Genomic DNA, 13,717 nt, shown 5'->3' on the forward strand with positions numbered 1-13,717 from the left:
GGGAATAGCTGACATCAATAAATAGTAGTAGTGGGCCTTAACACATTCTTATTCAACATTCCCTGGTGGAGCAGTATAAAGACTCTACCTGCCAAGGCAAGAGATGCACAGGAGACGAGTTCAGTCCCTGGGTTGTGTTGATCCCTGGGTTGGGACGATCCACTGGAGAAGGAAATGGCAACCCACTCCAGTATTCTTGCCTGGGAAAGCCCATGGACAGAGGAGCCTGGCAGGCTGTACTTCATGAGGTCGCAGAGTCCAACACAACCTAGCAACTAAACACCAGCAGCAGTAGCGAAATTGCTAGCAATTAGGCAGGAAAAATAAAAGGCATCCAAATTGGAAAGGAAGAGGTAAAACTGTCACTATTTGTGGACAACATTATTTTATGTATCAGATCAGATCAGTCGCTCAGTCGTGCCCAACTCTTTGCGACCCCATGAATCGCAGCACGCCAGGCCTCCCTGTCCATCACCAACTCCCGGAGTTCACTCAGACTCACATCCATCGAGTCAGTGATGCCATCCAGCCACCTCATCCTCTGTCGTCCCCTTCTCCTCCTGCCCCCAATCCCTCCCAGCATCAGAGTCTTTTCCAATGAGTCAACTCTTCGCATGAGGTGGCCAAAGTACTGGAGTTTCAGCTTTAGCATCATTCCTTCCAAAGAAGTCCCAGGGCTGATCTCCTTCATAATGGACTGGTTGGATCTCCTTGCAGTCCAAGGGACTCTTTCAGGATGGGGAACACATGTATACCTGTGGTGGATTCATTTTGATATTTGGCAAAACTAATACAACTATGTAAAGTTTAAAAATAAAATAAAATTAAAAAAAAATAATAAAATGAGCATAAAAGTCAAAAAAAAAAAAAGTCTTTTCCAACACCACAGTTTAAAAGCATCAATTCTTTGGCGCTCAGCCTTCTTCACAGTCCAACTCTCACATCCATACATGACCACTGGAAAAACCACAGCCTTGACTAGACGGACCTTTGTTGGCAAAGTAACGTCTCTGCTTTGAAATATGCTATCTAGGTTGCTCATAACTTTTCTTCCAAGGAGTAAGTGTCTTTTAATTTCATGGCTGCAGTCACCATCTGTAGTGATTTTGGAGCCCAGAAAAATAAAGTCTGACACTGTTTCCACTGTTTCCCCATCTATTTCCCATGAAGTGATGGGACCAGATGCCATGATCTTTGTTTTCTGAATGTTGAGCTTTAAGCCCACCTTTTCACTCTCCACTTTCACTTTCATCAAGAGGCTTTTGAGTTCCTCTTCACTTTCTGCCATAAGAGTAGTGTCATCTGCATATCTGAGGTTATTGATATTTCTCCCGGCAATCTTGATTCCAGCTTGTGTTTCTTCCAGTCCAGCGTTTCTCATGATGTACTCTGTATATAAGTTAAATAAACAGGGTGACAATATACAGCCTTGACGAACTCCTTTAGTAAACCCTAAAAACCACCAAAAAACTGCTAAAACTAGTAAATGCATTTAAACAAATTTGGTAAAGTTTCAGGGTACAAATACAATATACAAAAATAAGTTGTATTTTTCTAGACTAACAACAAATTATCAGAAAAAGAAATTAAGAAAACAATCTCCTTTACAAAATACCTTTGATTACATCAGAAGAATAAAATACCTGGGAATGAACTTAACCAAGGAGATGAAGGACCTATACACTGAAAAGTACATTAGTGAAAGGAATTTTAAAATACATGGATAAATGGAAAGATATTCTTTGTTCACGTGCTGGAAGAATAAATATTGGTAAAATGTACAAACTACCCAAAGCAATCTACAAATTCAATACAATCCCCATCAGAAGTCCAATGGCATTTTCCCCAGAAATAGAAAGTCAATTCTGAAATCTGTACAGAACCAAAAAAGATCCCAGGTAGCTAAAGCCATTGTGAGAAAGAAGAGCAAAGCATTAGGTATCACACTTCCCAATTTCTAATTATACTACAAACCAAAATAGTATGGCACTGGCATAAAGACAGACATATAGATAAATGGAATAGAATAGAAAGCCCAGAAATAAATCAATACCATATAGTCAACTAGTTTATGTCAAAGGAAGCAACATACATGGGTAAAAGACAGTTTTTCAACAAATAATGTTGGGAAAGCTGGGCCTCCATCTTACACTATACCAAAAAATTAACTCAAAATGAATGAAAGACCAGAAACTGTAAAACTCCTAGAAGAAAACATAAGCAGTACACTCATGACCAACCTTGGTCTTAATTTTATTTATATATATATATATATATATATATATATATATATATATATAGTTAAGTTATATATATACATAACACACATATGTTTATGTATATGTATATATAAATTAGGATCTGTATATAAAATTTGGGATATGAATCCAGAAGCAATGGAAACATAAGCAAAAATAAACAAATAGGCCACATCAAACCAAAAATCTTTCCATACAGTGAAGGAAATCATCAACAAAGTAAAAATGCAATCTACTGAATGGAAGAAGATATTTGCAAATGATATGTCTGATAGAGTTACTAACCAAAATAAAGAAAGAACTCATACAACTCAGTAATAAACTAACCATCTGACTAAAAATGGGCAGAGGATCTGAATAAACATTTTTCCAAAGAAAATGTACAGGTGGCCAATAGGCACATGGAAAGATGTTCAACACCACTAATCATCAGGGAAATGCAAATCGAATCACAATGTTATCACCCCACATGTGTCAGAACGGCTGTTATTAAAACAAGAGATAGATTCTGAAAAGGATGTAGAAAAGAAACGTTTGTGATTGTTTATGGGAATTTAATTTGGTACAGCCACTATGGAAACTGGTATGGAGATTCCTCAAAAAATTCAAAACGGATTTACCATATGGACCCAGCAATTCCAATTCTGGCTGTTCAAAGCAAATGAAAACACTGACTCAAAAAGGTATATGCACCCCTAAGTTCACTGTAGCATTATTTACAAGTCACAAAATGGAAACAACCCACGTGTCCACTGATGGATGAATGGATAGGGAAAAGTGGAGGGCTGTGTCTATGTGTGTGTATACACACAGTGAACTACTATTTGGCCATAAGAAAGAAATCTTGCCATTTGAGAGAACATGGATGGATCTAGAAAGTATTATATTTCATGAAATAATCAGAGAAAGAAACTATATGATTTCATTTATATGTGGACTTCTAAAGTAGACTTCTAAAAACATTTATATGTTTCACTTCTAAAAAGTGCAACAAGCAAAACTCATAGATAAAGAAAACAGATCAGTGGTTGCCAGAGTGGCAGGGGGTGGTTGGGAGAAGTGGGTGAAGGGGATCAAGAGTTACAAACTTCCAATTATAAAATAATTGTCATAGGAATATAATGTACAGCGTGGTGACTATAGTTAATAATACTTTATTGCAGAACTGAAACCTGCTAAGAAAGCAAATCTTAAGAGTTCTCATTACAAGAAAAAAATGTTTCTAAAACTTTCTATGATGACAGAGTTTGGTAGGTATACTTATTTTGGTGATCATTTCACAATGTATACAAATGTCAAATTATTATGTTGTACTCTGAAAACTAATGTTCTTTCTCAACTATACTTCAGTAATGAATGAATTTAAAATGTACATAAGTAAAAAATATGCAAGATATCATTTCCATCAGAAAATTATATAATAGAAGTATTTAGCATATCCATATATATATATATATATATATGGATATAAAGAGATATAAAGAGGACAGATTGGTGGTTGTCAGACGTGAACGGGGTGATTGGGAGAAGGGGATCAAGATGTTTACACATATGTTATTATGTACAATGATATATATGATACATATATTATTTATATAAAGAACACCTATAATTAAGTAATAAAAAGACATACAGCACAGTTATTTTTTAATTTAGTAAAAGGACAATGATCTTCTATATGGTGCTCCAGGAGGTCTTATTGAAGTTGGAACAAAAATTGACCCCGCTTTGTGCCAGACCGATAGAATGGTGGGGCAGGTACTTGAGGCAGTGGAAGCTTTACCTGAGATTGTCACAGAATTGGAAATGACCTGTTTAGACGGCTTCTACATATAGGCACTGAAGAAGACGAGGAAGCACCAAAAGTGCGAAGGCTGTCTAAACATGAAGTACGTGTGGTGAACACAGGATCCCTGTCTACAGGAGGAAGACAGTGCAGTCAGGCCTGATTTGGGCAGAATTGACTAGTCCTGTGAGCACAGAAGTGGGAGGGGAAAAAAATGCCCTTATTTAAAAAGTGGAGAAACACTGGCATTTAATTGGTTGGGGTCAAAAAGAAGAGGAGTGACAGCCAAGCCAATAGTAGAGATGACTGAAGAATTAATAACAGATTTGGGTGAGGCCAGAATTGCTCTTAACAACCTCGGGGTACATTTTCAAAGCAATAGTGGGGAATTAATTTCACAGCTCATTACCTTAGTAGTAGCTATGAGGTTAGTCTCATTTTTTGGTGATGAAAATTTAACCTCTAGTACTAAAAGGGTCTACAATAAATGTAAAAATTGGTGTAATGTTAGACTGAATCTACATTTTACCAGAAATTAATCATTCCCAAATAATGTCTAATTTATACATCAGTGCAGGTTTTAAAAGAGATTGCTACAGTCAGCCTTTGCTATAGCATGCATACCACTGAATCTGGTTGAAATAAAGTTTTTTCTTCTTAAAAAAAATTAGTGAAGGGATACCCACATACAAAAAAAAAAAAAAATGAAATTAAACCCTATCTTACACCACTCACAAAAATTAACTAGATACTTAAATGTAAGGCCTGAAAAACATAAAACTCTAAAAAAAAACCTAAAGGAAAACTCCCTGACATTGGTCTTGGCAATGAAATTTTGGCTATGATACCAAAAGCCCAAGTAATAAAAGCAAAAATCAAGTGGGATTCCATCAAAGTAAAAAAGTTGCTATACAGGAAAAGAATCAACAAAATGAAAAGGCAAATTGCAGGATGGGGAGAAATATTTGCAAGTCATAAATCTGATAAGAGGTTAATATCCAAAAAATATAAAGAGCGTATACAAATCAATAGCAAAAATCCAAAATAATCTCATTAAAAATCAGGCAAAGAAACTGAATAGATGTTTTTCAAAGAGAACATATAGGCCAACAAGTGCAAGAAAAGGTAGTAAACATCACTAATTATCAGGGAGATGTAATCAAACCTACAATAAGATATCATATCGCTTAGAATGGCTATTCTCAAAAAGACAAGAGATAAGTGCTAAGGAAAATGTGGAGTTAAAGGAACTCTTTTGCACTGTTGGTGGCAATGTAAACTGGTATAGCCACTATGGAAAACAGTATGGAGTTTCCTCAAAAAATTTGCAAACAGAATTACCATATGATCTTAGTTCCTGGTATTAATATATATCCAAGGGACAAGATATCACTACCTCAAAGAGAACTTTGCACTCCTATGCTCACTCACTGCAGCAGTATTCACTGTAGCCGAGAAGTGAAATAACATAAGTGTCTATCAAGGGATGAATGGCTGACTGAAGAAAATGTTTTATATATATATATATATATATGATACATATATACCATATATATTATATATATAATATATTTATAACATATAAAATTATATAATATATAATTGTATAAATTATATTTATAAAAATAAATCTATAAATATGTAATATATAATATAATCACAATTATTATATATATAACATTTCTTCAAGCCATTCATTCCTTGATATATATATACACACATACATATATACATATATAACATACCTATATATAATAGAATACATGTATATATATATTTTTACCTATAATTACCTGAATATAATGTGTGTGCTAAGTCATTTCTATCATGTCCGACTCTGCAACCCCATGGACTACAGTCTGCCAGGCTCCTCTGTCCATGGCATTCTCCAGGCAAGAATACTGGAGTGGGTTGCCGTGCCCTTTTCCAGGGGATCTTCTGACCCAGAGATCAAATTCGTGTCTCTTATGTCTCCTATGTGCAGGCAGGTTCTTTATCACTAGCACCACCTGCTAAGCCCCCCTATATATAATACATATAAATATTTATGCAGCCATAAAATAGCAAAATCCTGTCATTTATAACAATATGGATGGACCTTGAGTGCATTATGCTAAAAGAAATGTCAGACAGAGAAAGGCAAATACTATACGATCTCACTTAAATGTGGAATCAAAAGAACTGACCTCATAGAAATAGAGTAGATGTTTTGTTTCTAGGGGCTGGTGGGTGGGGGAAATGGAGAGATGTTGGTCAAAGGGTACAAATTTTGAGTTAAAATATGAATTTATTATCTTTGATACAATACAGTGTGTATATTACAGTGTATATTATATAATATACAGTACAGTCACTATAGTTAACAATACTGTTCTGTATACTTGCATGTTGCTCAGGAAGTAGATTTTAAATGTTCTCACCACCATAGCAACAAAAATTGGTAATTACGTGATATGAGGGTGATGTACTTCACTGTGGTAATCATTTTGCCATATATATGTGCATCAAATCACCATGTTTTACTCTTTTAATTTACACAAAATTATATGTCAATTACACCTCAAAATAGCTGGAAAAAATTTAATTTGGTAAAGGACTGAAATACTTCAAAAAGGGAGATAAGTGAATGATTAATAAGGATATGATGAAGTATTCTGTATCATTAGTCATCAGGAAACTTCAGACTGAAACTTTGGTGAGATAGCACTTCCTACCTTCTAAAAAGCCTGAAAATTTTTAAATAACTGGCATAGCAAAAGTTAATAAAAATGTGGAGAAGAATGAATTTTCATACATAACTGCTGAGAACATAAAATAGTAAACATCTCTGGAGAAAGTTTAGGTAGTTTCTGAGACAGTTAAACATAACCTTACCCTACTGCTGCTGCTGCTGCTAAGTCGCTTCAGTCATGTCCAACTCTGTGCGACCCCAGAGACGGCAGCCCACCAGGCTCCCCCGTCCCTGGGATTCTCCAGGCAAGAACACTGGAGTGGGTTGCCATGTCCTTCTCCAATGCATGAAAGTGAAAAGTGAAAGTGAAGTCGCTCAGTCGTGTCTGACTCTTAGCAACCCCATGGACTGCAGCCTACCAGGCTCCTCTGTCCATGGGATTCTCCAGGCAAGAGTACTGGAGTGGGGTGCCATTGCCTTCTCTGAACCTTACCCTATGGCCCAGCAATTCCACTCCTAGCTAAGCATCAAAGAGAAATGAAAATACATGTTCCCTTAGCTCCATAAAATGCATCATCAAAAACTACACTAATGAAACCTGCGTTTAGTATATCTGAGATTGAAACATGTTTTAAAACACTGCCTTTTCAAAATAATCTTTAACTTCAAATAAGTATAAAAATTTCATGTCTACTGGGAGATTATTTCTGACTGAGTCAAAGCAAAGTTTTTTTTTAATTAACTTACTTTAATTAGAGGCTAATTACTTTACAATATTATAGTGGTTTTTGCCAAACGTTGACATGAATCAGCCACGGGCACACAAAGACTGGTTTTTCCCAGTTTTTCACAGCATTCATTCCACTCAACCAACATAATTTAATGTCTCCTATGTATAACCCATTGTATCAGAGTTCAAAAACAATAACCAACCTTCACTGTACCCATACTTTAATTGGGCAGATGAACACAAATATCTCATCTAAGGTAGACAATGATAAATGGTACATTGGTACTAGGCCAGATTTGCTATAACTGTGGAAACAGATTAATTTGTCTGAGAATACAGGGAAAATTTTATTGGACAATTTGGAATTGGAAAACTTTAACAGGCAGATATGGTGACAAAAATAAAAGGCAATTACTCAAAACCTACTCCAAAGTTGTCTTAATTTCTTAAAGCTTAAATACTGAATAAATTCATAAAATAGATATTAAATCAAAAAACATTTATTATCTGACAACTAACATACTTGATACTTAATAAATACTTACATTTCATATACTTCTTTCCATTTCCATTCTATGGTCTCCTGCCTGGACTGGATGACTTTCTACATGGCTTCCCCTTCTTTTCATCTCCTCTGCATTCTCTTCATAGCACAGTGATCCTTTAAAAATCTAATAGGAACCTGTCATAAGGGCTTTGAATAAGATACTTGCTCTTGGAATGGTCTTTCCCTGCTTTTATATGACTGTATCATTCTAACACTTCAAATTTTACCTAATGTTCACATCCCCAATGTACCTTCTCCTGACAAGATGAATTTGGTCTTTCTAACACAAACACATCTTTACTTTACCGCCATTTCCATTGTTAACTTGTACTTAAGTATTGGTCTGTTTCCGAATTTTAGTCCGTCTAGAGAAGGAAATGGCAACCCACTCCAGTGTTCTTGCCTGGAGAATCCCAGGGACGGGGGAGCCTGGTGGGCTGCCGTCTGTGGGATCACACAGAGTTGGACACTACTGAAGCGACTTAGCAGCAGCAGCAGTCAAAGCTATGGTTTGCCAGTAGTCATGTACAGATGTGAGAATTGGACTGTAAAGAAAGCTGAGCACCAAAGAATTGATGCTTTTGAACTGTGGTGTTGGAGAAGACTCTTGAGAGTCCCTTGGATTGCAAGGACATCAAACCAATCCATCCTAAAGGAAATCAGTCCTGAATATTCATTGGAAGGGTTGATGCTGAAGCTCCAATACTTTGGCCACCTGATGTGAAGAACTGACTCACTGGAAAAGACCCTGATGCTGGGCAAGATTGAAGGCAGTTGGAAAAAGGGACAACAGAGGATGAGATGTTTGGATGGCATCATCAACTCAATGGGCATTAGTTTGAGCAAGCTCTGGGAGTTGGTGATGGACAGGGAAGCCTGGTGTGCTGCAGTCCATGGGGTCACAAAGAGTCGGACCTGACTGAGCAATTTAACTGAACAAGACTGTCAGCCACTCAAGGGCAGAGATTTTGTTTTTTCAGCTACCCAAGGTACATCTAGCATCTTGTTTGCAAACTGGACATAGTAGACATTGAATAAATATTTGCACAATGTTGTATTGTGGGCAAAATCAGACATGATCTCTGACTTCATGGCACTAGCAACCTAGTGAGACAGGCAGATAGTCATCAAATAATCACAGAGATAAATGGATAAGATAAGTGCTTAAAATAGAGCATTTGATTTTAATAAGACCATAAAATGGAAGGATGAGACTTACCTTGAGGTCTCAGGAACGACTTCCCCAAGGAGGATGCAGTTGAGCTGGGATCTGAAAGGTGAAGAAGAGTTACCAGGAGAGGAGAGGTGAGAAGATCATTTAGTAGGTGACAATAGTTGGTGAAAAAGCTTTGTTGTGAGATCAGACGTGATGCACTGGAGCAGTAGTTCTCAGCTACTGGATGTGTGGCAAAGTCTGGCGGTCTTCTGGGTTGTCATAAAAGAAAAAGAATGTACTACTAGCATCTAGTGTGTAGAGGCCAGAGACATTGGTAAACATCTTAAAGAGCATGACAACTCTCCACCATAAAGGATTATCCAGCCAAAGTCTCAATAGTGCCAAAGCTGAGAAATCCTGAGTACTCCTTCTCAAACATGTTTTACTCCAGGAAGAATTACATTTCACACATAATCCAGTAAAGAAACACATAAAATGAAACACGTTACATAAAATAACATTTACCCTTTTACTTGTGATGTTCTTTATTTCCTATCCAGTTTTGTTCTGTTTCATTTTTTAAAATGCTCATCTCAGTTCATTAAATTTGTTTCATGAGACACTGGAAGTCTCAATCTGAAGTTAGAAAAGTCTTATGTTTAAGGGCCTGAAAGAAGGCAACTGGCTGGAACTCAGAAATCAAGGAGAAGACTGGAATATAGTAGAAATGGTGAGATAGGCAGGGCTAATATTATTCATGGGCTCACAGGCCACATTAAAGAGTTTTGTTCTTGTCCTAAGAATAATAGGAAAACACTGAGAGCTTACAAGCAGAGGAAAGACATAATTAGATTTTTACTACAGTAATACAGCAGCACCGTCCAACGGAAGAATAAAGCATGCCACATATCTAATATTACATTTTCTGGTATCCTCATCTTTTTTAAAAAGGTAAAAATAAATGGGTAAAATTAATTTTAATACTATGAGTTATTTAACCGAATAAATCATTTCAACTTGCTATCATAATGTATATCATTTAATACTTGTATCAGAGTTTGAAAGTCCCTTAGTTACTGGGTATTATGAACCAGTAGCATTAGTCTTTCCTCATCAGCTTTCCCAAGCTTCCTTGGCAGGCAGTTTTTTCCTCTGTTTATATGCATATATTTGTGTGTTCTAGATTTAAAAACCTATCCATGTTCCACCCAAATACAAAAAAGTCTTACATTTCTTATCTTTGAGATGCATTAAAATCAGATGAACTTGCAGACTACATGATCACTCTGGGCTCTGCCTCTGGAGCTGTAGTTTACTCATAGGTCATTCTATCTCAACAAGAGCAAGCATTCAATTATCTTGAATGATCTTTCCTATTGTTACATTTTACAGTAGAAGTTCTTACCAGAAACTTTTCAAGTACAGTATGAAATAAAACATCTTTTAAAAGTTTTATTGCAGAAATTGTTTTATTAATTTATAGAATGCAGATACATTATAGTTATGTATATATGAGTATTATATATACATATATATATGAGAGAGAGAGAAGTAAAATGAGATGACACAATATAAATTGCTCTGAACCCTTCTTTTTCCACTTAACAAGAGCCATCACCATCCTTCTATGTTAATAAGGCATTCTTTGGCATCTGTATGTATCTATCAAAGGGTTGAACAAATTCCTCATCCCTGGGATTTCAGATTGCTTAAATCTTTTTTGCTATTATAAACAATACTGCAATAAATGTTTATGTTAGTGTTTCCACACTTATTTTGTTATTTTTATAAAGAAAAGAATTCCCATGTTAAAGGTTATGCAAATACTAAGTCTCTTAATACAGTCAAACTGCTTTGAGAGAGGTTGTGCCAAGTTCAACTCCTCCCAGCAGTTTGCAGCACCAAACACCACACATCTGTCCAATCAAACTCAGATGAGGAAATGTCATCTCATCTTTATATTCATTTGAATTTATTTTATTACTATCAAGTGTGGATGAACTTTTCTCCCATGTGTATGTTGGTAATTTGTATTTCCATTGCTTTATTTGTGCATCATTTATTCATGTCCATTTTCTCTCAGAAAGATTTTATCATCCATTTATAAATGCTCAGTTTATTAAGAATATTAACTCTTAATAACATGTATTTTAGATATCTACCAGTTGGCCATAAACTTGGATAAAGGAGGCCTTTTGCAATATTGTGATATAACTTTCTATGTCTTCAATGTTATCAGTGTTTTTATGTAGGTTCTGAATTGATATCACATAAGGAAGTCATTCTTTATCATAGATTATAAAAATTCATCAGTATTTTCTATTATATTGCTTTTATGGCTTCATTTTTTATATTTAAATATCTAATCCATAAACACTGAAGTTTGGTATACAATGTTCTAATGGCTAGCCAATTAGAACAAAGGCATAATTATTTGTTCAATGACCTGATTTTCCAACTTTATTATAGAAAAATGTTCCGTTGAGGGATATAAAACCAACACACAGAAATCCCTTGCATTCCTATACACTAATAATGAGAAAATAGAAAGAGAAATTAAGGAAACAATTCCATTCACCATTGCAATGAAAAGAATAAAATACTTAGGAATATATCTACCTAAAGAAACTAAAGACCTATATATAGAACTATAAAACACTGATGAAAGAAATCAAAGAAGACACTAACAGATGGAGAAATATACCATGTTCATGGATTGGAAGAATCAATATAGTGAAAATGAGTATACTATCCAAAGCAATCTATAGATTCAATGCAATCCATATCAACCTACCAACGGTATTTTTCACAGAGCTAGAACAAATAATTTCACAATTTGTATGGAAATACAAAAAACCTCGACTAGCCAAAGCAATCTTGAGAAAGAAGAATGGAACTGGAGGAATCAACCTGCCTGACTTCAGGCTCTACTACAAAGCCACAGTCATCAAGACAGTACTGAACAAAGACAGAAATATAGATCAATGGAACAAAACAGAAAGCCCAGAGATAAACCCATGCACCTATGGACACCTTATCTTTGACAAAGGACACAAGGATATACAATGGAGAAAAGACAATCTCTTTAACAAGTGGTGCTGGGAAAACTGGTCAACCACTTGTAAAAGAATGAAACTAGAACACTTTCTAACACAGTACACAAAAATAAACTCAAAATGGATTAAATATCCAAACATAAGACCAGAAACTATAAAACTCTTAGAGGAGAACATAGGCAAAACATGCTCCGACATACATCACAGCAGGATCCTCTATGACCCACCTCCCAGAATATTGGAAATAAAAGCAAAAATAAACAAGTGTGATCTAATTAAAATTAAAAGCTTCTGCACAACAAAAGAAACTATAAGCAAGGTGAAAAGGCAGAATGGGAGAAAATAATAGCAAATGAAGCAACTGACAAACAACTAATCTCAAAAATATACAAGCAACTCCTGCAGCTCAATCCAGAAAAATAAATGACCCAATCAAAAAATGGGCCAAAGAACTAAATAGACATTTCTCCAAAGACGACATACAGAGGGCTAACAAACACATGAAAAGATGCTCAACATCACTCATTATCAGAGAAATGCAAATCAAAACCACAAAGAGTACCATTTCATGCCAATCAGAATGGCTGTGATCCAAAAGTCTACAAGCAATAAATGCTGCGGAGGATGTGGAGAAAAGGGAACCATCTTACACTGTTGGTGGGAATGCAAACTAGTACAGCCACTATGGAGAACAGTGTGGAGATTCCTTAAAAAACTGGAAATAGAACTGCCTTATGACCCAGCAATCCCACTGCTGGGCATACACACCAAGGAAACCAGAATCAAAGAGACACGTGTACCCCAATGTTCATCGCAGCACTATTTATAATAGCCAGGACATGGAAGCAACCTAGATGTCCATCAGCAGATGAATGGATAAGAAAGCTGTGGTACATATACACAATGGAGTATTACTCAGCTATTAAAAAGAATACATTTGAATCAGTTCTAATGAGGTGGATGAAACTGGAGCCTATTATACAGAGTGAAGTAAGCCAGAAAGAAAAACACCAATATAGTATACTAATGCATATATATGGAATTTAGAAAGATGGTAACGACAACCCTGTATGCGAGACAGCAAAAGAGACACAGATGTATAGAACAGTCTTTTGGACTCTGTGGGAGAGAGGCGGGGTGATGATTTGGGAGAATGGCATTAAAACATGTATCAGATCAGATCAGATCAGTCGCTTAGTCGTGTCCAACTCTTTGCGACCCCATGAACTGCGGCACGTCAGGCCTCCCTGTCCATCACCAACTCCCAGAGTTCACTCAGACTCACGTCCATCGAGTCAGTGATGCCATCCAGCCATCTCATCCTCTGTCGTCCCCTTCTCCTCTTGCCCCCAATCCCTCCCAGCATCAGAGTCTTTTCTAGTGAGTCAACTCTTCGCATGAGGTGGCCAAAGTACTGGAGTTTCAGCTTTAGCATCATTCCTTCCAAAGAAATCCCAGGGCTGATCTCCTTCAGAATGGACTGGTTGGATCTCCTTGCAGTCCAAGGGACTCT

This window comes from Bos indicus x Bos taurus, chromosome 28, assembly GCF_003369695.1.
Source record: "Bos indicus x Bos taurus breed Angus x Brahman F1 hybrid chromosome 28, Bos_hybrid_MaternalHap_v2.0, whole genome shotgun sequence".
In the NCBI taxonomy this organism is placed as follows: Eukaryota; Metazoa; Chordata; class Mammalia; order Artiodactyla; family Bovidae; genus Bos; species Bos indicus x Bos taurus.